Source organism: Panthera pardus, unplaced genomic scaffold, assembly GCF_024362965.1.
Source record: "Panthera pardus isolate Hobbes unplaced genomic scaffold, ASM2436296v1 HiC_scaffold_26, whole genome shotgun sequence".
Taxonomy (NCBI): Eukaryota; Metazoa; Chordata; class Mammalia; order Carnivora; family Felidae; genus Panthera; species Panthera pardus.
In genome coordinates, this window is record NW_026526832.1 from 32978527 (window position 1) to 33001803 (window position 23277).

The 23277-nt window shown below is 48.4% G+C and overlaps 1 long non-coding RNA gene across 1 annotated transcript; it reads left to right on the forward strand.

Moving 5' to 3' along the window:
- The first annotated feature begins 583 nt into the window (after positions 1-583).
- Positions 584-22009, forward strand: LOC109268565 (uncharacterized). Its single transcript, XR_002080697.2, has 2 exons — positions 584-731; positions 21432-22009. It is a non-coding gene; the product is annotated as an uncharacterized LOC109268565 (long non-coding RNA).
- Positions 22010-23277: the final 1268 nt, after the last annotated feature.

Consider the following 23277-nt stretch of genomic DNA (forward strand, 5'->3'; position numbering starts at 1 on the left):
TGGCACGAAGTCATCGAGCTCCTTCCGTCTTCTGTTTTGCTGCGTATCACCTCTAATCGCAAGGCAGCCTCACAGCCTCAAGTGGCTGCTGGAGCTCCAGCCATTATGTCCACCGTCAAAGCAGCAGAAAAGGAGAAAGAGAGGAAGAAGGGCTGAAGCGCCCCGGCCTTTTGTGTCCCCATATAGGTCAGTCATTGGTGAAGGGGTGTCTGGGTGAGGGGAGGAGGGGAGGGGCAGCCCACAGGCATTTCTGGGCGAGGTGACGCCCACGGGCAAGTCTTTTTGCACCAGGACGGTGCCCCAGGGCAGCCTCGCTCAAGCTGGGGGGGGCGGGGGTGAAGTACACTGGCCTGGTGAATGGGGCTGGCAGAGGTGACCCCGTGGCCTTGTGTTTTGCTTTTGGCCAGCTGACCCACACAGCTGGCTCCGGGTACTCCGGCCCACAGCGTTGGGTTCCCTCTCGTTCTTCACGTATCTGCCTGTTCCAGCTTTTCCTGAAACCCTGCTCCCCTTCTCTGTCTTCCGTTTTCACCCAAGACTTGCCTGCCCCGTTCCGTTCCTCTGGAGTTTCTCCCTGGCCGCCTCGGATGCCATCTCTCACTGACCCTCGGGTCCCCTCCCCTTCCGGCTGGGCCACCTCGTCCCGCCCACCCCGGCTCGGGCCCGTCGAGAAGGGAGACGGGGCCCACCAGGACATCGTCACCCTCGAAGCCACCCTGCCAGGTGCTCAGGTGAGAAGTCCGGGGTCCCCAGGAGGGGCCGTGAGGGACCCGAAGGGGCCCTGGGCCAGCTTAAAGCAGAGCAGGGCCATCACCTCTCTGCTCTTGGATGCGACTTCGGGAGCTCTGTCCACTGCTCTCTGTGGCCGCCTGCAAAATAGCCTTCCGGGGGCAGGATCCCCCACCGTCTGTGCTGTCAGAGGGAGACAGTTGGGAAGGGAAACAGCTGGGCTATTTGTTAGAAGAAAGAGCTGCCAACCCCAGACAACAGCAGAGAGAGATGCCTCTTTGAATAAAACAGGCCACAGCACACACTTCCTCCGGCGAGAAGGGCGCGGCGGGGGCCGTAATGACACCTGCTGGCCTCCCACGGGCCTGCGCTTTGCCCTGGGGTTTTTCTGTATTTGTCCTTTATCGAGAAGGGGTGTCGGTGCGGGGGCCCCGGCACAGCTGAACGGCGACATTCCCACCACGGGGCTCGTCAGCAGGTCCAGCTGGACGCTGGTGTTCTGCACTTGAAAATAAAAGCCCGAGTTTTTCCTCGGGGATGCGGGGATGGCTCGTTACTGACACGTACACTTGCAGGGATTTCCAGCTCTCAAGTGGTTCTTCCTTAAGGCCGTAGAAGTTTGAAGATATTTAGGTATATATTCCTTTTTTGGAAAACTTTTACAGAGAGAAATAGGGAAAGAGCAGCGGACAAGGGCAGAGAGAGAGGGAGAGGGAAAAATTCCAAGCAGGCTCCACGCTGTTATCTCAGAGCCCCACTCGGGGCTCGATCTCACAAACTGGGGGATCACGACCTGAGCCGAAGTCGGATGCTTGACTGACTGAGCCACCCAGGTGCCAACACCCTGCTTTTTTTAAAATACGGATTTTATTTGTTTGTTTGTTTTAGAGATGGGGGGGAGAGGGGGGGAAGGAGAGAGAGAGAATCTTAAGCAGCCTCCATGCCCAACACGGAGCCCAGGGTGGGGGGCGCTCAATCTCGGGACCCTGACATCATGACCTGAGCTGAAATCAAGAGTTGGACGCTCAACCAACTGAGCCACCCAGACACCCCCTTTTTTAAAGTAGGCCTCATGCCCCGTGTGGCGCCTGACAGTGAGGCTCGATCTCACGACCTTGGGATCATGACCGAAGCTGAGAGCGAGAGCTGGACGCTCAACTGACTGAGCCACCCAGGCACCCTAGATTTGTTTCTGTTGACCCGGATGGTTGGCCTCCAAGATATTCTGAAGTGGAAAACGCCAGTTGTAAACAAGATTATATGGTATTACCCACTTTAAAAGAAAAACAACATGCAGACTCAAAACCTACGTACTTGCATGAGTTGGTGTGACTGCAAATCAGGAAGGGAAAGCAGAGTCGAATGACATCTTCGCCCCTAATATTATCTATCTATCTACCTATCTGTCATCTATCAATCATCTATCTATCTACCTATCATCTATAATCTATCTATCATCTATCTATTCTCTATCTATCAATCATGTATCTACCTATCATCTATCATCTATCTATCTATCTATCTATCTATCTATCTATCATCTATCTCCAAACCCCAAGTTCACACAGATACTTTCCAATGCAATTCAACCCCCTAGGGCTCACTTTAGGTTTCCCTCTTTCCAAATTTGTAAACTCAACTTCTACGACAGAAGACCGGCCTCCCGTTATCCTTATGTGTTTACCTATTAGAGCAACGTAACCAATCTCTTCTCACTGGCACTGCCTCCTCCCCTAAGCAGATGCTCCCCTCTCCGATCCTGTGCCAGGAGATCGCCCGGCAGGTCTCCTCACCCTGCTGGACGCCCTGCCCAGGCTGTACCCGCCATGGATGTCCTTCTCTGTGTCCACCTTGCCTGGGCTCCAACCCATTGAGCTGGGCTGCCTCCTGGCCCTCCCTCCGTGGGGACGCCCCCTGACCTCGCTTGGGTTCTGATATCTCATGCCACCCCCATTACGTGGACATCCCCTCACTCGGCTCTGGTTCCGACACTGGTATTGGGCCATCTCCTTGTCTGAAGACCTTCTTCACACTCTTGGGCTCCAAGCAGGCTGCTTCCGCCAGGCCTCAAAGACCCCCTTTTCTCTGTGACCGGCCCCTGACTTCTTACCCTGGGCCTGCAGTTCCTTCTGGCCCTCGCAGGGCCACCTGCCTGATAGCACCGCTTACGGGCTTTGGACCAAAGTGTTCAGGAAGAACTGAAGTGTTAGCTAATTCTTTACCTCAAACGCTCCCAGCTACTTCCTGTTTCCAAACCCATCCACCGGTAGCCGCTCAGCCCCCTTTTCATCATTCCCAACAACTCGAGGGATCTACAACAGTTGTTGAGAAGCGGAAAGCGGAATTAAGATGCACAGCCGCTGACAAAGGGGAGACGACATTATCATTATTTGCTCACGGATGGAGACACACAAAATCCTCAAGAGAATCAGCTCAAAACTACTGCGCCGGTAAGGGAATTCGTTAGAATGCCCGCATACAGAAAAGCCACACGTATCACTAGCTTTCTTAGAAACCAACGGAAACCATTAGAAGATCAAACAGGAAAAGGTTCCTTTTGCAACTGCCTTCACCCTCGGGGCTCCAGGGAGGCTGGGGGTCCAGAATGTTGGAGGGCCTGTCCTGGGTGGGGCCGGGCCGGGGACCCCCTTCGTAGGACCAGGGCACCCCAGCAGTGACACTCGATTTCACGACTTGTTTTCCTTTTCCGTCTGGGAAGCAAATGGGAGGGCTGTCTGCTGTCATTAAGTGACAGGAAGCTTTGGGTGCCCCTTTCTAGAAGATAAATTACACATTTCCAGAACGTGTACTACTTACAAAATCCCTCTGAGAAATCACTCTGCCCAGAATTTGCCTGGGTGTTTTTTAACGTTCTTACTAAAGAACAGAGAGAGAGGATGGCCCATGGAACCTGCTTCGAATGAGGACATTCTGCTCAGGAAGCTGCGTCCAGAAGGCGCCCCTGGCCACTCTCCGTGGGTGTGGGCAGACCGCCCACCCAGTCTGCCCCAGGAAGGCGACTCCTGTCCTGAATAGGCCTGACACGTAAAAAGGAGAAGCCTCACCAGCGCAGGGGTTTGATGCCATATGTGGTCATTGTCTGAATGTTGTGTGATGTCACCTTGGGTCAAAAACCAGGCACCGACAAAGCTGCCCCTCTCTGAGATGAACAGCTGTGCGGGGAGGGTCTCCGTGATCGACTAGGTGTTTCGTCGATTCATTGCTTTCACTCGTCTCTGCCTTGCTTTAGCAAAGCAGGCCTGGCCCCGAGGGCCATCCCTGGTTTGGGAAAGAGTCTGCGGGATGCGTGGGCTGTACGGGCTCAGTGTCCCTTTTGGGGTTTGAGGAGAGACCCGGAGGGCCCAGGTGCCATCCCACCATGGCTTGGGTGACCAGGTAGACAGTGGTGGTCTCGGATAGGCATCCAGGAGCAGCAGGTGTGGAGGGCAGGTGGTGAGTTTGGGTCACGGTCAGTTGGGGCACCTCGATAAGGGAAGTGACTGCAGGGAGGGCACGTGGATCCCGTAGGGCCTCTGTGAGCTGTATTGCTCGGGACCCTGTTTGTTACGTGGCTCACACAGGCCCCCACTCTAACAGGGTGGATCTTTGGGGATCCGAGTCAACTCAGGCCCCATGTCCCATCATCCTCAACATGTCTGCTGACTCTCCCTTCCCAGCCTACAGCCACCCGAGTGAGGAGCTGCAGGTCCCCACGGGGAAGGACTCGGGGCACCATCGAGGCAAAATCTGCCACGACGTCCTGGGGACCTTCCCCGAGGGCACTGGCCACTTAGTAGGTCTGGGATCTGAACATTTGGTTCGGGTCCGGGGAACAGAGCAAGGGGTCATAATTTTTAAAATTAGGGTGGCCGCCCTCAGCCCCTGGCTCCCTCATTCTCGTGTTTTATTGGACGTAAATGTTCAGCGGTGTCCTGTTGGCTGCCTGTCCATCTCGCCCCCGTGGGCACCCAGCTCTGCTAACTGTCCCCTCAGCTCTTTGCTGGGAGAGATGCCTACAGACACACTCGGTGCCGGTTCAGGGCCAAGGCCCCTTCAGGGAAGTCATCGGGCCCATTAATGGGTCAGGGGGAGGCCTGGATATCCCCTCTGAGGGGAAGGTAAACTGTGTACTGTCTTTTACCACAAAGAAGGAAGCCAGGGGCCTTGCTGGTCATGGGAATTGCGGCCTCCTGGCTTCTGGTGGTCCAGTCACCACCGGGTCCCTATGACTCTGGACCCTAACATCCCCTGGCAAGGGCCCTTGTGTGTCTCTAGACAATCCTGTGTGTCTCCAGATAGTGTCCCCGTCCATGAACTCTTGCTTGCCAGTCTTAACATTCCCCCCGCTTCGAATCCAGTCTAAGGAGTAACTCTCCCACCCCCGAGGGGTTGCCTGACTGCCTGTTTTCTTGCAGCAGCCCTCGCACCTCTGGGGTTAGTTTGGGAACCCGGAGAAGCAGACACCGGCTCAGGGTGAAAGACAGAAGGAGTCTGGCCCGTGGGAGAAGAAAGGGCGGAATGTGGAGCGGCCACACGAGCTGGGGAACCCCGTGCAGGCATTTCGGGGGGTGGGGGGTGGCCAGGTGGCCATCAGGGAGTCCTTGAGCCACGTGACCTATCGGAGGCAATCCATCTCCCAGGAAGGGCGTCTGCCTCCGAGTCCCTGCCCCTCCGTCCTGATCCGAGAGTGCATCTGCGCAGGCGCGAGTTATGTCCCCTGCGAACGGATCTGAAACGTACAACCTCGTGGCAGCCGCTCGCGCGCTGAACAAGCTGCTTAATAGCCCTGACTTGCTAGAACCAGAATGATTGTCCCTCTGCTTCCTCTTTCTGTTTCAGTCGCATGCCTGCAGCCAGAATTTGTTGGTTTTTTTTTTTGTTTTTAGCTTATTTATTTTGAGAGAGAGCGAGCACTGGGGAGGGGCAGAGAGAGCGGGAGAGAGACAGAGACAATGCCAAGTAGGCTCTGAGCTGCCAGCACAGCCTCAGACGCAGGGCCCGAACTCATGAAACTGAGATCGTGACCTGTGCGGAGAGTCGGATGCGTACACACCTGAGCCGCCCAGGCGCCCCCGGAATTTGCTCTTCTGTGAATGTCACAGCTGATGCAAGCCAGAGGCTCCTGGCCAGCCCCCCCGGTTAACGTGCGTCCTTTTGTCTTCTGAAACAGGCAGCCCCGATGTGCCTTGTCCTGCTTCCAAGTTAAACTTTCAAGACGGACGAGTAGCAAAATAAAAACAAAATAATCCTAAAGAAAACAGAAAGGAGTGAATAAAGATAAAAGCAGAAATAAAATGAACCAGAAAACACATAAGAATGGCAATTAAATCCAAAAGCTGAGTTGGGGGGTAAAATTACTAGAAATTACTAGAAATTACTAGAAAACCTAAAACCTAAAACATATCAATTAACGTGGCATGAAAAAAAAAAAAGTCAAAAAACTACCTCCAAAACAAATAATACAAGGTCCAGATGACTTCACAAGACAAGGCTACAAAATTTTTAAAGAACAGAAAATCCAAAGGCTGTTTAAACTCAACATATAAGAAAATAAAACTGTACATTGAGAGTGGCTGACAGAACTCTCAGCGTAAGAATTTAGGACTCTCGTCATCTGGGCTTGTGCCCTGCTACCACCTCACCCCCACTCTTTGTTATTGTGAGGAAATCCAACTGTTTGTCCCGTTCAATATCCCGTGGTATGCATTTCGCTGATTACATCTCCATGGTGTCATTTGACATGTTCCCCTGTCCACTGTTTTTCTCGTAAATTGGTAGTTAGATCTAAAGATTTCATCGGTCTTAGGTTTAATTTGGGGGGGGAAATCCTACTTCATAGATGAGCTACGTATTTCCATCGGGAGGCACATAGTATCTGGAGGTCTCTTTTTGTGACGTCAGCAAACTTCGATGATTATTGCTGACAACTATTAATTCCTCAGAGGTTGCTAAGTGTTAATATTCTAACTCTACCATTTCTTCTTAAGCTGGCTTCCTTCAGTGGAAAGAATATTCCCTTCATCAACTCTTTGGCTATCCCAAGGTACATTTCATATGGGAACAGTAGGATAAATGCTTGACTCTGTCTCTTAATCTGCCAGTTTTCCAAACAGAGTTGGTTTCTTAGTATTCCCCAAAGGTGACCAATGAGGAATTTGACGTTTTGCTTTTCCTATCATTATGAACTCACTATTTTAGACATATTTGGTATGTTTTGCTCTTTTGAAATGACTAACCTTGCTAATGCTCAAATTATCCAATTTTGGGCTGTGGGATTCTCTTTACCCGTAAATTCATTCACCATGACTCTAGTAATCTTTGACAACTCCTTGCCTCTGGTGTGAATATGTTCTGGGCTCTCCATCACACTGCCTGTCCCAGGCCTGGAATCAGTTATTCCTCCGAGGAGGCCTGGCTTCCTTTTAGTGAGAAATGGTATTGGGGCGCCTGGGTGGCTCAGTTGGTTGAGCGTCTGACTCTTGACCTCAGCTCAGATCGTGATCCCAGGTCGTGGGACCGAGCCCCATGTCAGGTTCTGCACTGAACACGAAGCCTGATTGGGATTCTCTCTCTCTCCTTCTCTCTGCCCCTCTCCCCTGCTCATGCACTCTCTCTCTCTCTCAAAATAAAAATAAATAAACAGATAAATAAAAAGAAATGGTGTTAGTGACCACAACTGGGAGCTGGGGGAGCATCTTCTTTCTGGATTAGTCATTGTTTTCATGTTTGTTAGTGGCCCTCACTAGCAAATTGCAGGCTTCACGCAGTTTTTGTTAGGCTTGTTGACTTTACGCTGCACTTCCTTCTCCCACTCCAAAAATTCCAGTTTCAGTGACTTGAACCTAATGCTTTTTTTTTTATGCCACAAACGCACACGCAATAGTTTCAGAGTAATGCTACAAAACTATGACCAATGATATGAATAGCAAAAATCGGTTTAAGCCCTCTTCGGCGGGGGTGTTTGTTTTGTTCAGAGGCTATATCCCCCTTGGTGGGTAAAATCAAGATGCTATGCTTTAAAGTCACTTGGAATAGCGTTCTCTATGGGGTTGGGTCACATGCAGAGACATGGAGAGGGTCATCTGTTTTATTTTGCCCTTATTTTAAGGGATTGCCTTGTAAAGTGTATTATTGTTTCAAAATACGCAAAATATTTACATCAAATCTATAAAACACGCAGATTCAGGGAAGACTGACACCTAAACCTGGTCTCTCTGTCCTTCCTATTCCTTCTCTCCTCCGATAAATCGCACTTTTTAAAACTCGCTTGTTTTTTGCTTGCTTGTTTGTTTTTCCAAATGAACTTCGTAATCAACTTGTTCAGCTCCAGCAAACAAACAAACCAAAACCCTGATGATATTTTTATTGGACTGCATTTCCACCTCTAACTTAATTTCGGGAGAACTAACATCTTTATGCTGTTGAGTCTCCTCGTCAGAACAAAGGATGTCTTTCTATTTGCTCGCATTCTTTTGTTGTCTCGAGAGGGCTTTCTAGTGTTGTTTCCCATGTAGGTTTTGGATGTTCCGGAAGACACAGAAACACGCCGCTCAAATGTCTCTCCAGTGAGAAGCAGGCGGTGAGCTGATAGTCTCCAGCAGGTACTTTTTCCAGGACAAGATGCTGCACCCAATTCCAATGCGTGTGTGGGTTTTCTGCCAGCACCGAGCAATTCTCTCACGCCAGCAGATTGTCCTACAATTCAACTCAGTTCTGACACTCCCTACCTGGAGATAGTGTCAGACACCAGAGGTTAAGGACTCAGTCCCACCAGACTGCACTCCCCACCTGCCACTGCCCCTACTTCTTCTACAGGTAGCAAGTCTGGGTTGTCATATGGGCATCTGATCAACAGATCAGGTGGGAGTTTCTACAGATGGGAGTCTCCCATGACTTTCTCTTGGGTTGGATTAATTTGTTCGATTAATTAGCAGAACTCAGAGAAACATTGTACTTATTGGATTACTGGTTTATTATAAAAGGATATGACTCAGGAACGGACAGAGGGATGAGGTGCATCAAGCACAGAGCATGGGAAAGGGGTGCAAAGCTTCCATGCCTTCTCTAGGGTGCCACTCTCCCCAAATCTCCATGTGTTCCCCAACCCAGAAGCTCTTTGAACCCCATCCTTTTGGGGATTTTGTAGAGTTTTCATTTCATAGCCATGATTGGTTAAATCATTGGCTGTCAGTTCCTCTGATAATGACATTTGCAATATTCCTCTCCTGTCCCTGGAGGTCAGGCAGTGGGCTTGAAGCCTCCAACCTTCCAATCCCATGGATTGGAACGGGCCTGGCAACCAGCCAGATCCCTCAGTGGGGCCAAAAGTCACCTCGTTAACATTACAAAAGACACTTTGTGGCTCTCATCACTTAGGAAATTCCTAGGGTTTCACCGGAGCTCTGCCAGAAATAGGAAGACGGCCAAATATATATTTCTTATTATACATCACAAAATATCCGAGTCCACCTCTTATGCCGGTTATGTTTTCAGGGGGGCCCTGGCCATCGGCTGAGTCAGGCCATTCGAATAGCCTGGCTATTCTTCTGACCAACACAGGATGACGCTAACTCCAGATCTCCTGCTGGGCTGGTGGGGACTCTCACAGATGAGGGGTCCGAGGGCTCTTCCTTTCCCACACAGCCTCCTTCACTTTCAACTTTCTGCACTCTGACTCCATCCTGGCAGCTGCTTCCCAGAGAACACCAACTGTGACAAAGGTTGTAGAGTTGAATGAATGAATGCTTTAGATATGAATGAAGTATGTTTTAAAGTGGTTGCTGTTCTTATGTATGAAAGCTATCGATTTTTCTATGTTCGTTTTGTACCTTGCTACTTAACTGAATTGTATTGTTTGTAACAGTATTTCCATTGCTGTTTGGGGGTTTTCCACTGATAAAATTGCATCATTTGTGGATAGTGAGAATTTTACCTTTTTTTTTTTTTTTCCTAATTCTTATGCCTCTTCTTGTTTTTTTCTTGCCTAATTGCATTGGCTAATACTCCAATACAGTGCTAAACACTGTCTTGTCTTGTTCCTTGACAAATCCTTGACTTGTTCCTCACTTTAGTGAAAATCTTCAAGTGTTTTCCATTTAATGCAATGTTGGACCATATATATATGTTACATATAATATATCATATATATTATACATAATACGTTATATATATATTATATATGTGAAATCATGTTAAGAAGATATCTTTTTTTAAATGTTTATTTTTGAAGGAGAGAGGGGCAGAGCATGAGCAGGGGAGGGGCAGAGAGAGAGGGAGACACAGAATCCAAAGCAGGCTCCAGGCTCTGAGCTGTCAGCACAAGAGCCTGACGTGGGGCTCGAACTCACGTACCGCGAGATCATGACCTGAGCCAAAGTCGGATGTTTAACTGACTGAGCCTCCCAGGCACCTAAGGAGATATCTTTTAATTCCTATTTTATTGGGTTTTCTACATGAACGAGTTTTGGATTACAAATGTTTTGTAAAAAGCTGTTAGATTCTCTCTGTTAATTTTCTAGTTAAGGGCGTTGCATTGACGTTCACTAGTGAGATGGGGCTGTGCTTTTCGGAGTAGACTCATCAGGTGTATGGCTTAGTTCTTTCCTGGTTAGGTTAGCTGATGATTTGTCTTTTTTTTGAGGGTTTTCACCTTCAGAGCCAGATTTTTTATTATTACTTCCACTGTTTTTCTTTTTTTTCAACTCCTTAAATTGCTTTATCCTTATTTTTTCTTCTGTTTTCTTTTAGCTTACTCTGTCATCCAGAGTAGCACTCTACTTACGTGACATTAATACTATACATTTTCCCTGGATAATTGCTTTTGCATATCCCATCGGTACTGATATGTTTTCAGTCCATTTTATTTTCAAGAAGCTGGGTAAATTCATCTTGTAGGTTCTGTTTGCCCTCAGGATTGTTTAATAGTATGCATCTTAATTCCAGGTAGAAGAGATTTTTTTGTTTATTGTATTGCTGACATCACAACTTTTGTCGTATTATGATCGGAGGATGTTGCTTGTACAATTTCCATTCTTTGAAGTTTACTAAGATTTTCTTTGTGGCCTGACATACGGTGAATTTTCTGAAAGTTCTTTGTATCACACTATTATTTAACATTGTTAAATAGCTGATGCCAATTAGATGAGAAAGAGAAATGAGGCAAACACAGTAGAAAGGAAGAGGTAAAATGATCATTATTGTCACATGTTATCACTGAAAAACCCAAAAGAACCCCCCCAAAATCTGTATAAACAAAGGTAATGCAGAAATGTGGTTGTGTAAAAAAGTGTATACAAATCAATACCCTTCAAATATAGGTATGCATGATATTAAATATTATATTATATATTAATTACGAATATGATATAATCATATACATATATATTTAGAAGCATAGTGTAGGACTAGTTATACAGTTTGTAAACATTGTGTATAAAGCCATATAGCTACCCAGAGATGTTTGTCCAACCAAAGAGCTTGTGTTTATGGGAAAAAAGGGGGAGCCCTGAAGACATCTTCAGACTTAGCGCTAAACTTTACTCCTCGCGACCCTTCCGATCGCTCCACAGAAATATCAGAGCGGCCAAGAAACCGGCGTATCTAGGAAGAAAAGAGGTCGGAGAAAACGGTCAGGGTCACGGTCACGTCAAAGAAGAACGGAGAGGGGTGCTTTGTGCTTGGAGTGCAGAACAACGGGCCTTCAGGGAGGGAGGAGAGAGGGCGATAAGGAGACAGGAAGAAAGATGGGCGAGTCCCCAGTTCCTTCTGCCAGAGAGAAGAGGCTATTTGGGGGATGGATGGCAACAATCCCTAAAAGCAGATTTCATCTCTCAAGGGACCTTTGAACAAACAGGATCCGTGCACCAGTTTTTTCTGAAAACAACCGTAGGAAACAAGCCGATGCCGTTACGACTGCAAAATTACTGGCAAGAAATACCCTTTGGGGACCGTTCTGAGGGTAGAGCTTTCATGGGGGAACCGCGTTTGAAAAAGCGAAACCTCGTGCGTTTGCTCTTGAAGCTGTAAAAGCTTTCTCGTGTTCTTGCATTAAACGGCGTTGTCAGGGGACTGAGAGCTTTTCCCTTCACTAATGGCCCATTATGGCCTCAGAGACCGACGTCTTTAGAAACGCCATGGTTCCCTTGGCCAGCCCTGATTTCATCGTGGCGGGAGCCACCTGAACTTCTAAGTGCTGCTGCCAGGCTTTTTTCTTAAATGTGGAGAATGCACAGCGACCGGGAATTATCCTGACAAACTGACGTCTCCGAAGAGAAAGCTGGGCCATAAACCTTTTTGCTAACGCAGTGCGGGCTGAGCGATTTCTCAAGGCTGCCGTTGGCTGGTGCTCCCGCGGAAGGCCGCTGGCCTTGGAGCCAGAAGTCTTTAGTTAAGCCCTAGATTCACCATGAACTCGGCTTGTGATCTTGAGAACCACTCAGCCTTCCCCTAGCTCCGTTTTCTCCTCTGTTGGAGAGGAGAATGAAGGGTTCCTATCTCACAGGATGGCTGGGAAGGTTCAAAAGAAGGTCACGCGTGCAACCAAATGGTACAGGGCCTGGCATGTGATGAGGGTCTGCGGAATTGAAACCCGGGCCCCTTGCTAGTTTGGGGCAGGGACCGCCACACAAAGTCCCCTGGAATCGCCCGGGAAGCTAGAAAACCAAAACGAAACAAAACCCAAACTCACAAAATCCTGGCCGACCCAGATCCCTGTGCCTGCCCCAGACCGATTTTTTGTGGTTCTGTGTCGTCTCTATATGTCGGGCGCTTGGGAGCCCCTGGTCCAGAGTGTTGCAAGTTACAAAAAGGTGACCACCAGCCGCGTCTCCCGGCGGGCACAGCGCACGATGCCCACATTCAGCAGGCAGCGGATTCTATGGCGCCGCAAGAAATCTTCCATCGAAGCTATTGTGGCAGACTGAATTCCCTCAGAATCAACTATCATCACAAAAACTGAAACCTAAGTGTTACCGCGAGGCAAATCTCAAACAGAAACAATTGATATTAAACACCAAGCTGTTGGAACTCAGGCTACTTTGTCAACGCTGTGAGAAGTTCTCGAGAGAATGTTCTGGAGGGTGGGGGCTGGTCTCCCCTGGGGAAGGCCACCTGGCTACTCCAGGAGGTAAAGGTTACCTCAGCCAATCCCCCGAAGTCTGGAGGGCAACCCGCACCAACAACCCTCCCAGGGGCCCATCATACCGGGCATCACGCAAGGGGACTTTTCGCAGACTTGCCCCTAAGGCTTGTAGGGCGGGCCGGGGGCACAAGAGGATGCCCGTGGCCCGTCCGTCTACTATGAGATGGTAGAGGAAGCAGAACCCCTTCTCCTGCCTTGACACGAGTACCTGGAAGGCAAGGAATGCTTTTAGAATTCCTGAGGGAATGGGGGTTTCGTGTGGAAAGGCCATACGATGACCTCCAGCCCCAGCCCAACGCCAAGGTCTGCCCGTCTCTTCTCTCCCCATGCCCGGGAGTCAGGAGCCTCAGCTGCCTCCAGCCTCTCCAACGGCCACTGCCTGGCTCGTCCTTGGCCCCAGGAGCCTGTGTGCCCACCAGCCTGTGTCCCCTTCGGGAGGGTGGCCCAAATCATACTTGGGGTCATTTGAGTGGGAGTTCCCAGAAGACTGGGCACCTAGAGCACCATCTGGGTCGGGAGGGGCATGGGCTCCAGGTGGGCGCATCTCCTCGGCCTTGACCCACGGGGAGGGGTAGCTGGGGAAGGTCAGAGCAGCACCCCGAAAGCGTGGGGCCCAGGGCAGTGTCCGTGGCGAAGCTGGCTTTATCAGAGTAGTAGTGCAATGCGGGGTCATGTGGGGCAAAGAGGACTCGCCGAGTGTCCCAGCACACGGTCGATGGCAGTGGGTGCGGGCACTGAGGACATGTTCCCGGAGACTAAGAAGCAGGATGGGCTGAATTATCTGAGCAAGGAAGGGAGTGGCGACGTGGGGGGGTACTTTAGACAGAGGGAGATCTTAGGCAAAGGAACGGAGCTAAGAGACCAGGTACGATGTCCAGAGGAGTCATGTGTGAGTCTTGGGGACGAGAGTGGGGGTGGGGTGGGGGCTTAGGGGAGGGTGGGAGGGTGTTCATCGGGAAATTAAAGGCAACACTTTATAAACAGGGGGAGGGGTGGGAGCGTCCTTGGGTAAGGCATCTTCACACACAAAAGGTGCTCTTATATCGGGGCGTCTGGGTGACTCCGAGTTGAGTGTCCGACTCTTGATTTCAGCTCAGGTCACGATCTCACAGTTCGTGGGTTCGAGCCCTACAATGGGGCTCTGCACTGACAGAGGCTCCGCTCGGGATTCTCTCCCTCTCTCCCTCTCTCTCTGCCCCTCCCCTGCTTGTACTCTCTCTCTCTCTCTCTCTCAAAATAAATCAACTTTAAAAAAGTACTCTCATAAAATGGACTGTGGTCACCGTATTTGCGAATTCCATGAAACATCATCTGCTGAAGCCCAGATACTAAAACCATCTAATGCTTTTAAGTTAAAGATATCACATTAACTTTATCTGTTAGTGTTTTTTAAAGCTACAGAATAACAAAGAAACTCTGTTCCTGTACTAATTTTGTTTTTAAGAGCTGCATTTACTAGATGTTTGTATAGCACTGAGAGTTTTCATAGGCTTTGCAAGCTGCAGTATTGTTCCAAATAAACAAATTCAAGTCTTGCCCTAGGATATTACAGACAAACAACACAGAAATCTTTCTTGTTCTCCTTTTCATTTAGATTATCCGACAGGCTTTTAGGACTGCTTGTTGATGGTATGAATCTGAACAGTGGAGGCCCCCAGAGGGGAGGAAAATGTGAGTTTTGAATATGACTTTTCTACTAAACAAATGAAATGGAATGGAAATCCATTGTAATAAACTCCACAGGGCACGCCTGTTCTCTTGGTGCAGCAAAAGTCCTTTGTAATGACTGTGCAGTTGGCATTCAAAGTCCTTGCTTACAGTGACTAAAAATGAAACGGTACAAGGAGAAAAAAAGAAGTGCCTGGAACCCAGTAGGGGGAAGTGGGCAGTTGGCTTGTCATTCAAAATCTCTCTCTCCCTCATCTTGGCCGGTTCTGCCTCGATGCCACCATGGCATTAGAGGAAGGTGCAGTCCTGTCACGGAGGTCTCATTCTTTTCCGTGACTGGCTTTGACACAGGTATGAGAAACAAGTCTGGCCGAAGGGAACCTCTTCCAGCCCTTGTGAGATTTGGGTGTGATGCCCAGACAGCTGCAGCCATTTTGCAACCATGAAGACCGTGAAGCCTTCCTCGACACCCTCACCTCGGGAGAGCGAGGCGCTTGTCTAGTTATTGGATTAATGTCTGAGTCTGTCAGGCTGGATGGTCAGATCCCCTCAGGCAGGGACCCCATCTGGGTGTTCTGCACTGGGCAGCTGAGACATAGTGTGGTGCCTGCCACATAATGGGAGTTCAGTAAACTTTTTTTTTTTTTTTTTGGTTAAGTTTATTTATTTATTTATTTCGAGAGAGACAGAGAAGGCAGCACGAGTAGGGGAGGGCAGAGAGAGAAGGAGAGAGAGAATCCCAGTGCACGGCCTGATGCGGGGCTCAAACTCGTGAACCATGAGATCGTGACCTGAGCACAAACCAAGAGTCAGATGCTCAACTGACTGAGCCACCCAGGCGCCCCCAAAACTTTTTTTTTTTTTTTAATAAACGAAGTTGTTGAAGAGACTCTGTTGTAATCTAATCAACCACCAGGTCACGAGCGGGTTTGCGTTATGCAGACCTCTTTTGACAGGGATTTCGAGGGGCGAGGGAGCCTACCCCGTGCTATAAATATGTCAGAAGACTTGAATGTTCTTTTGTGGTCCCAGGCAGAGATCCCGATCCAAAATGTCAAGGATTTGTATATTTCAAATTCAAATGTCTTTGATCTTTACTTGTATTTTGACCTAAGAAAGAAAGAAAGAAGGAAAGAAAGAAAGAAAGAAAGAAAGAAAGAAAGAAAGAAAGAAAGAAGAAAGAAAGGAAGGAAGGAAGAAAGCACTGCACAAATTGTCAGGCTTTTGTTTGTTGGAGAGATGGTGGGTGGTCAAGCCTTGGGAACCAGCCTGTGCATTCTCTGCGTGGGGAAGAGCATGTCAGTCGGTTTTGTTCTCAGTGGGTAGATTGTTCTGGAACCCGAGGAGGAGACAGACAGGTATTCCACAAGATTAGTCACCGGAGAACTGTCTCTGTCACGTGATTTCTTCCTGTAATTGTTGATAGGAATTTTCTCTGTGTGAAAGAACGAGCGAAATGAGACATTCATTTTATTTCATTGAATGAAAGCAGTTAGAGCCTCTTGGCTAAAGTAGTTATTGTTAAACTGTGAATTTAGATGGGGGGGGGGAATTAGGATGTATTCTTCTTTTTTTTAATGTTTTTATTTATTTTTGAGACAGAGAGAGACAGAGCATGAGCAGGGGAGGGGCAGAGAGAGGGGGAGACACAGAATCCAAAGCAGGCTCCAGGCTCTGAGCCATCAGCAGAGAGCCCGACGAGGGGCTTGAACCCTCGGACCGTGAGATCATGACCTGAGCCGAAGTCGGACGCTTAACCGACTGAGCCACCCAGGCGCCCCAGGATGTATTCTTGATTAAACTGTAGTAATTGGCAGACTTTCTGGCCCAAAGCTTACAATGACAGCCACCCTGTCCCCCTTAGGCAACAAGAACCATGTACTTGCATGTTTGTGCTTTTCTGCGTGTGGTTCTTTCTTCCTTTCAAAGGAATAGATCATTTCAGCCTTACGACAACCCCGTGAAGGATGAAGATCTATTTTACAGACGAGGAAGCGGAGGTAGACCATTCTGTGTTTTGTTTAAAATCTCGCACCTACTAAGCACAGCAGGGCCTAGAATGTAGGACTAGCCTTTTCCTACTGTTAGAGCCATTTTCGTTGGAAACCAGGGTGAGCCAGATGAGACAGGAGGGAGGAGGACTGAAGGTCCCACCGTGGTAGCTTAGTCTACGGACACGTGGCTCAGTTCAGGAGAACATGTGGCTCACAGGAGGCCGGGGCCCCGGGAGGGGGCACCTTAGAACGGTTGTCCCCGTCCTTGCTGGAAGAGGACAACAACATCTATATCTGAACACAGCTCAGAGAAGGAGGCAGCGTTAATATGGACCCAAAGGTGTTTGAAACTCATCCAGCGAGAGTCAAAACCCTGCCTTAAGTGCGTTTCGATGTGTTTGCTAACTCAACTTTTGACAAATATTGTCTCCTAAAAGCTTTGCATGCTGTCTGGGTGGGTTTTTGGATGTATAATTCATATTCCTCCTTTCATTTGGCAAGCTGATTTTCTATATATTCACGATGCCTTGGCAGATGCCATACGACTGAGCCCTGTAGTTAATCTGTGTAGCCCCACATGTTGTAAATATTGCATTGCTGGGATGAAATCGGCTTGTTCATTTCTTAAGTGTTTTCTTAACGTGGTATTTGGATGTTTCCGGCTAATAGTTTATTTAGCATTTTTGCACTGATACTCACGAGTGATATTGGTTCGTAGCGATCTTATATTCCTCCCGTCTTTATCAGGCACAGGTACCAATGTTACACTTGATTCTCGAAAGGAATTCGGGAGTCTTTCCTCATTTTTAATGCTCTGGGGAAAAATCTGTATGTATGTTCACTGTCAGAAAAATTCGAAGGCAGAGAATGCCCATTCTTCCAAATAAGTTACGAGAGAAAAAATCCACCAAATCCAATAATACAATTTCTCATGTTCTTGCCCTATCTTCACCCGACCTCAGGCTTTGTAGAAAGTGAAGTCCAAGGGCGCCTGGGTAGCTCAGTTGGTTAAGCTTCCGACTTTGGCGCAGGTCATGATCTCACAGCTTGGGGGTTCGAGCCCCGCGTCGGGCTCTGTGCTGACAGGTCAGAGCCTGGAGCCTGCCTCGGATTCTGCATCTCCCCCTCTCTCTGCCCTTCCCCTGCTTGCGCTCTGTCACTCTCTCTCTCTCTCTCTCTGTCTCAAGAATATATAACCATTTAAAAAAAAGAAAGTGAAGTCAAACCAGGAAAAACAGAAGCAGGAGAGAAGAGTGGTGCTGGTGAGGAGCCTGAAGCTGGTCCACAGCCATCATCACAAAGACAAAATGGACCCTAAATATGAAAACATGAAGAGTGTATTTGGATAGATCAGGACACAGACTCCAGGAAGGGACTTAAAACGACGTGTAGTTCGAAGGAGCTGTCTTTAAAAACGCCAGCTTCTAGGGGTGCCTGGGTGGCTCAGTTAAGTGTCCGAGTTCAGCTCGGGTCCCGATCTCGCGGTTCATGAGTTCGAGCCCCGCGTCGGGCTCTTTGCTCTCAGCACCAAGCCCGCTTCGGATCCTCTGTCCCCACTCTCTCTGCCCCTCCCCCCCACTCAAAAACGCATAAAACATTAAATAAATAATAAAAGCCAGCTTCTGAGGGTAGAAAGGCAAATAGGGAGGGAGAGAGGAAGGAGTCTTTTAAAAACTGGGTGCTGGAGGGGGGCAGGAACAAGAGGAGAACGTTTGGGGTCCTGCAAGAAAAATGAGCCACACGTGGGAGAATATGCAAACACTGCCCTCGCTGCCGAACGAACCAAACAAAAACATCCACTCGAGCCCCTGGACTTTCCCGCTGACAGGACAGAGTGAAGTTCAGCCCGGAGTCCAGCAAAACACCGACGCCACGGGCCCCGATATGAAAAAGATCGATGGGTCCACCCGGTGTTAGCAGCGCCCCAGACCAGAGGACAGTTCGAACAGAATTAAATATACTCAAAGATGCATTTGAGGATAAAACCACGGTGAATCACAAGTTCAAAAACTAAGAAGAAAGATGTAAACAACAACAACTAGGAAGAGATCAAGAAAAGGGCGACTGAGTTCAGGAAAAAAATTGGAGAGGGGCGCCTGGGTGGCTCAGTCGGTTGAGCACCAGACTTGAGCTCAGGTCATGATCTCACGGCTCATGAGTTTGAGCCCCGCATCGGGCTCTGTGCTGACAGCTCAGAGCCTGGAGCCTGTTTCTGATTCTGTGTCTCCCTCTCTCTCTGCTCCTCCCCCACTCATGCTCTGTCTCTCTCTGTCTCAGAAATAAATAAACATTAAAAAAATTTTTTTAAAAAGATGGAAACAACTAAGATTAGAGAGTAAGTTGTGGGAAGGACAGTCAAGGAGGGAATTACATCGTGTTACTGGAATCCCCAAGGAAAGAAATAAAATGAGACAGACAGAGCTAATATTCAAAATGATAATCCAAGAAAAAATTTAAAAAACTTTTTTTGGTTTATTTTTGAGAGAGAGACAGAGTGTGGGTGGGGGAGGGGCAGAGAGAGAGGGAGACACAGAATCCGAAGCAGGCTCCAGGCTCCGAGCTGTCAGCACAGAGCCCGACCCGGGGCTCGAACTCACGAACCGTGAGATCACGACCCGAACCAAAGTCGGATGCTTAACCGACTGAGCCACCCAGGCGCCCCTGTCAGACAGTTTTCGAAACGGACAAGAACTTGGGGAACGCTGCACCCTAATGCTTTCCGGCAGAATCTACTAGAGAATGAGCTTCACTAAGCAAGAGATGACTGAGGAGGCCTCTGCACAAGGAGTGAGGTGGGCATTTTAGGACCGTGGAGGAAGATGGACGGCTGAAACCGAGGTGAGGTCGGGGCGGGAAGAGCGTGGGTTGGGCAGTAGAATGCATCTAAGCCAAGCCCAGGGGTTACCTTCCCATCACTTGAAAAGACACTCCTTTGAAATATTAATAATAATAGTAATAGTGAATGGCATATATTTTACGTACTTTATAGAAATTATCTCGCTGAGCTTAATGTATGTTGCTTACTTGTCACAATTTCATTCTTACGACAACCCTGTGAGGTTCTCTTACTCCTGTTCACAGATCAGGAAACTGAAACGTGAGAGGGTTTGCACAAGGGGATGAGGTTCCCCTAATGCAGTGGCATATCGGCAATCTGGATCGGGTCTGCCTTTCTCCAAGCCTGTACTGTCTCCCACAGTGATTGTCCTCAAAGAGCAGGATACGAAGCTGTTATCAGTAATGCATACCTTCGTGTGAATGAGTTTGTCAATATTAGCAATTCACATCTCTTTAGCACTTTGCCATTGGCAATGCACTTTGACGTGTACCATGCTGCTGGGTGGTCATAACAACCCTACAAAGTAGGTAATATAATCTCCACTTTACAAAAGAGGAAACTGAAGTCCAGATACTTGTGGGATGGATGATAGCTCCCAAGTGAGGGATGGAATAGTGATTTGAACTGAGGTCTTTTGGTTGTCGAGCCATGGTTTTTCCATCACCACGAGCAGAGTCTCCTCGACAGCTGAGAACAGGGCATTGAGAGGACAAGCGCAGGGGGAGACACGCAATTTTTAAGGAAGTAGAAAAAAAAATGTTCAAAAGGAAAACAAAAACTGAATGTAACTTTACCCCAAAACTGGAAAAAAAAATCAACATTGTTGAAGATTAAGCAAGTACGGATTGGGACTGTGCTTCCTGTCTGAATGGGACCAGTTCTCGAAAACCCAAACTGTATTTGTCTTGAATTGTCTGAACTTGGCTTCTGTCCTTTCGCCATGGAACATTCTTCCTTTTCACCTGATCTGTCAAGGCACACCTTATCCTTATCCTTCAAGACCGAACTCAAACATCGTCCTCATCATTCTTTCAGCAAGAAGGGAATCGTTCCTCTGAATTTCTGAGCACTTTTTTTTTTAAGCCAAAACGCATTTATTTTTATTATACCTTTTTTAGTTGAAGTTCACAGCGTGTATAAAACCTTAAAATAGAATTCATAAAAGTTGCTAGAGAAGGGGTGCCTGGGTGGCTCAGTCGGTTGAGAGTCTGATTCCTGATTTGGGCTCAGGTCGTGATCTCAGGGTCAGAGGATCGAGCCTACATCAGGCTCCACACTAAGCATGGAACCTGCTTAAACTTCTCTCTCTCTCCCCCTCTGCCCTCCCCCCACCCCAGTTGTTCATTCTCTAAAAAACAAATGTTGTTAGATAGATGGAAACAACTACAAATTCTGCACATCACAGCACAGCCTCTTAGAGCTATACTACATTTGATGGGTGTCCCCATGCACTTTTTATAAATGCTATTTTTTAAACTTGAAGTTTTGATTTTGAGATGATTATACATTTATAGGTTATTCTAAGAAACAGCACAGCGAGACCCCGCGTTTCCTTTACCCGTTTTCCTCTAATGGGTGCATCTTTCAGAACCGAGTCCAATAGCACCGCCATGATACTGACATAGACCCGTGCCTCTGATTCAGATACCTCGGTTTCACACGTACTCGATTCTGTGCATGTTTAGTTCTGTGCAACCTTATCACGTGTGAAGGTCCGCAGCTCTGACACCATAGTCAAGATACAGCATCGTTCCAACACTACAACGATCCCTCCTGTCGCCGTCCTATAAGGACACCCCCCTCCCTCCTCCCTGCACCCCGACCCCAACCCCTGGCAACAACTAATCTGTTTTCCTTTCTAGAATTTTGTCATTTCAAGAACGTTGCCGAATGGAGCCTGACGGTATATAACCTTTTGAGGTTGGCTTTTTCATCCAAGTACTTCCTAGATCTGCAGCCATTATGTCTGGATATGGCTTCTACTTCTTGGTCAAGTTCTTTAAACATCCCATGCCTCGGTTTCTTCACCTGTAAAATGGGGATAATAATTTCTATCTCACAGGGTTGCTGTCTGTAGATGTTGGGGAGACACCATCAGAGAGAGAGGGATGCTGGGACCATACCCTTGTAGAGACAGGGGTGCTGTGGACACACTCTCAGAGAGAAGGATGCTGGGAACACCCTCAGAGAGAAGGATGCTGGGAACATCTTCAGAGAGAGGGATGCTGGGGAAACACCCTCAGAGAGAGCTGCTCGCCCTCACAGAACCAGGACCTGTGACTACCTGTCCATGGAAGCCTGATTCAGAAGTTTAAGTGCAGAAAGGGACGATCCTGAGGCGTTGTAGCATTAGACGGCACTGACAGCAAATGTTGTTAATTAGCTGATAAACATAGGTATGATGGATTTTCAATCTTATTTAAAGTTTACACTGTCTCCAGAAAGCTGGGTGATATGCTTTGTTATTCCATGTAAATCTCTAACGTGTCTACACAGCTCTCCGCGTGTCTGCTCATTATGCGGGGGGAGAAATCTTTGGGAACTTTTAATGCTTTTCCCCAAAGAACACCTCTAACCAAGCAAAAGCAATCTGATTCCCCAGCTGGAATGATGTAAGTGGAATTAAATATTTTTAAATGATGTCTTGATAGTTGTTGAAATTCCTGAGCCTCTGCTGTGACTTGACAGCTTGGTAATTGCTAATTTGCTTTTATGCTAATTGAACCGGATCCTACTTGACGGGTTTCAAGTTAAGCTCTGGGACTTGTGATTGAGTCAGGGGGCTTCTCCCACATCCTCCCACCGCCCCCGGGCCCCGGGTGTCCCAGACAAGCAGCAGAAGGCGGGGCTGTGTGCCTGGCGCCACTGTCCCCCCCCCCCCCCCCCCCCGCCCCCAGCACCTGCGGTGGGCACCTTACACAAGCAAGACGCTCGGTGGGTGCGATTCCATGAGTAAGGCCTGTAAAAGGGGGTGTGACTTTCAAAGAGGAGGTGAGTGGCCCTTCGCCCCACAGACACTCCTTCACAGTTGTCACGGGCAACCAATTTAGTGGGGAGAGCAAAGGTTTTTAGAGCAAGACACCTTTGGGTTCAAAGAATTTCTCTGCCATTTACCAGCTGAGTGACTTTGGGAAAACCACTTAACCTCCCTGGGCGTGTTTCCTCATCTGCAAAATGCAATTAATGTATCTACCTTAGGGTGTTGGGTATATTGAAAGAATATATATATATATATATATATATATATATATATTTAATGTTTCTTTATTCATTTTGAGAGAGAGAGCAGGCAAGCAGGGCTGAGGGGCAGAGAGGGAGAGAATCCCAGCACAGAGACCATGCGGGGCTCGACCTCACGAACCCATGAGATCATGACCCGAGCTGAAATCAAGAGTCGGCCGCTTAACCCCTGGGCCACCCAGGCGCCCCAAATTAATATATTTAAATACCATAAATTTATGGCAGGTGGTATTCAAGGGACCCAGGCTTCAGTTTTCTTTCTCCTTTTAAACACCTGTGATGCTGTTTTCTGCTGTTTCGTTACATGCGTTCCCTTTCCCCAAACACAGTGAACACTCACTCAGTGAAGGCTGACTTTGCAGTCAGCGCGGAGAGAGGAGCAAACAGCCTCCACCTGCAAAGGTCTACCGGGCAAGGGAGGTGGGGCTGTGACCCGGAGGCACTTCCTGGCCAGGGAGAGTCAGGTGCAGAGTTCTTGTGGAGCCCTGGGCACCCGGATGGCACCCAGGAGGCCATCAGGAGGCTTTAGTCGCGCACATTTCTACCCTCACCTTCTGTTACTCTTTTTCCGGAAACAAATCCTCTCCTTGGTCTCGTTACCCGATTCTGGGGCAGGAAATAGACCCACGGGCGAGTTATCTTCCTTCTTTCCAAATGTGCTTCTTCCC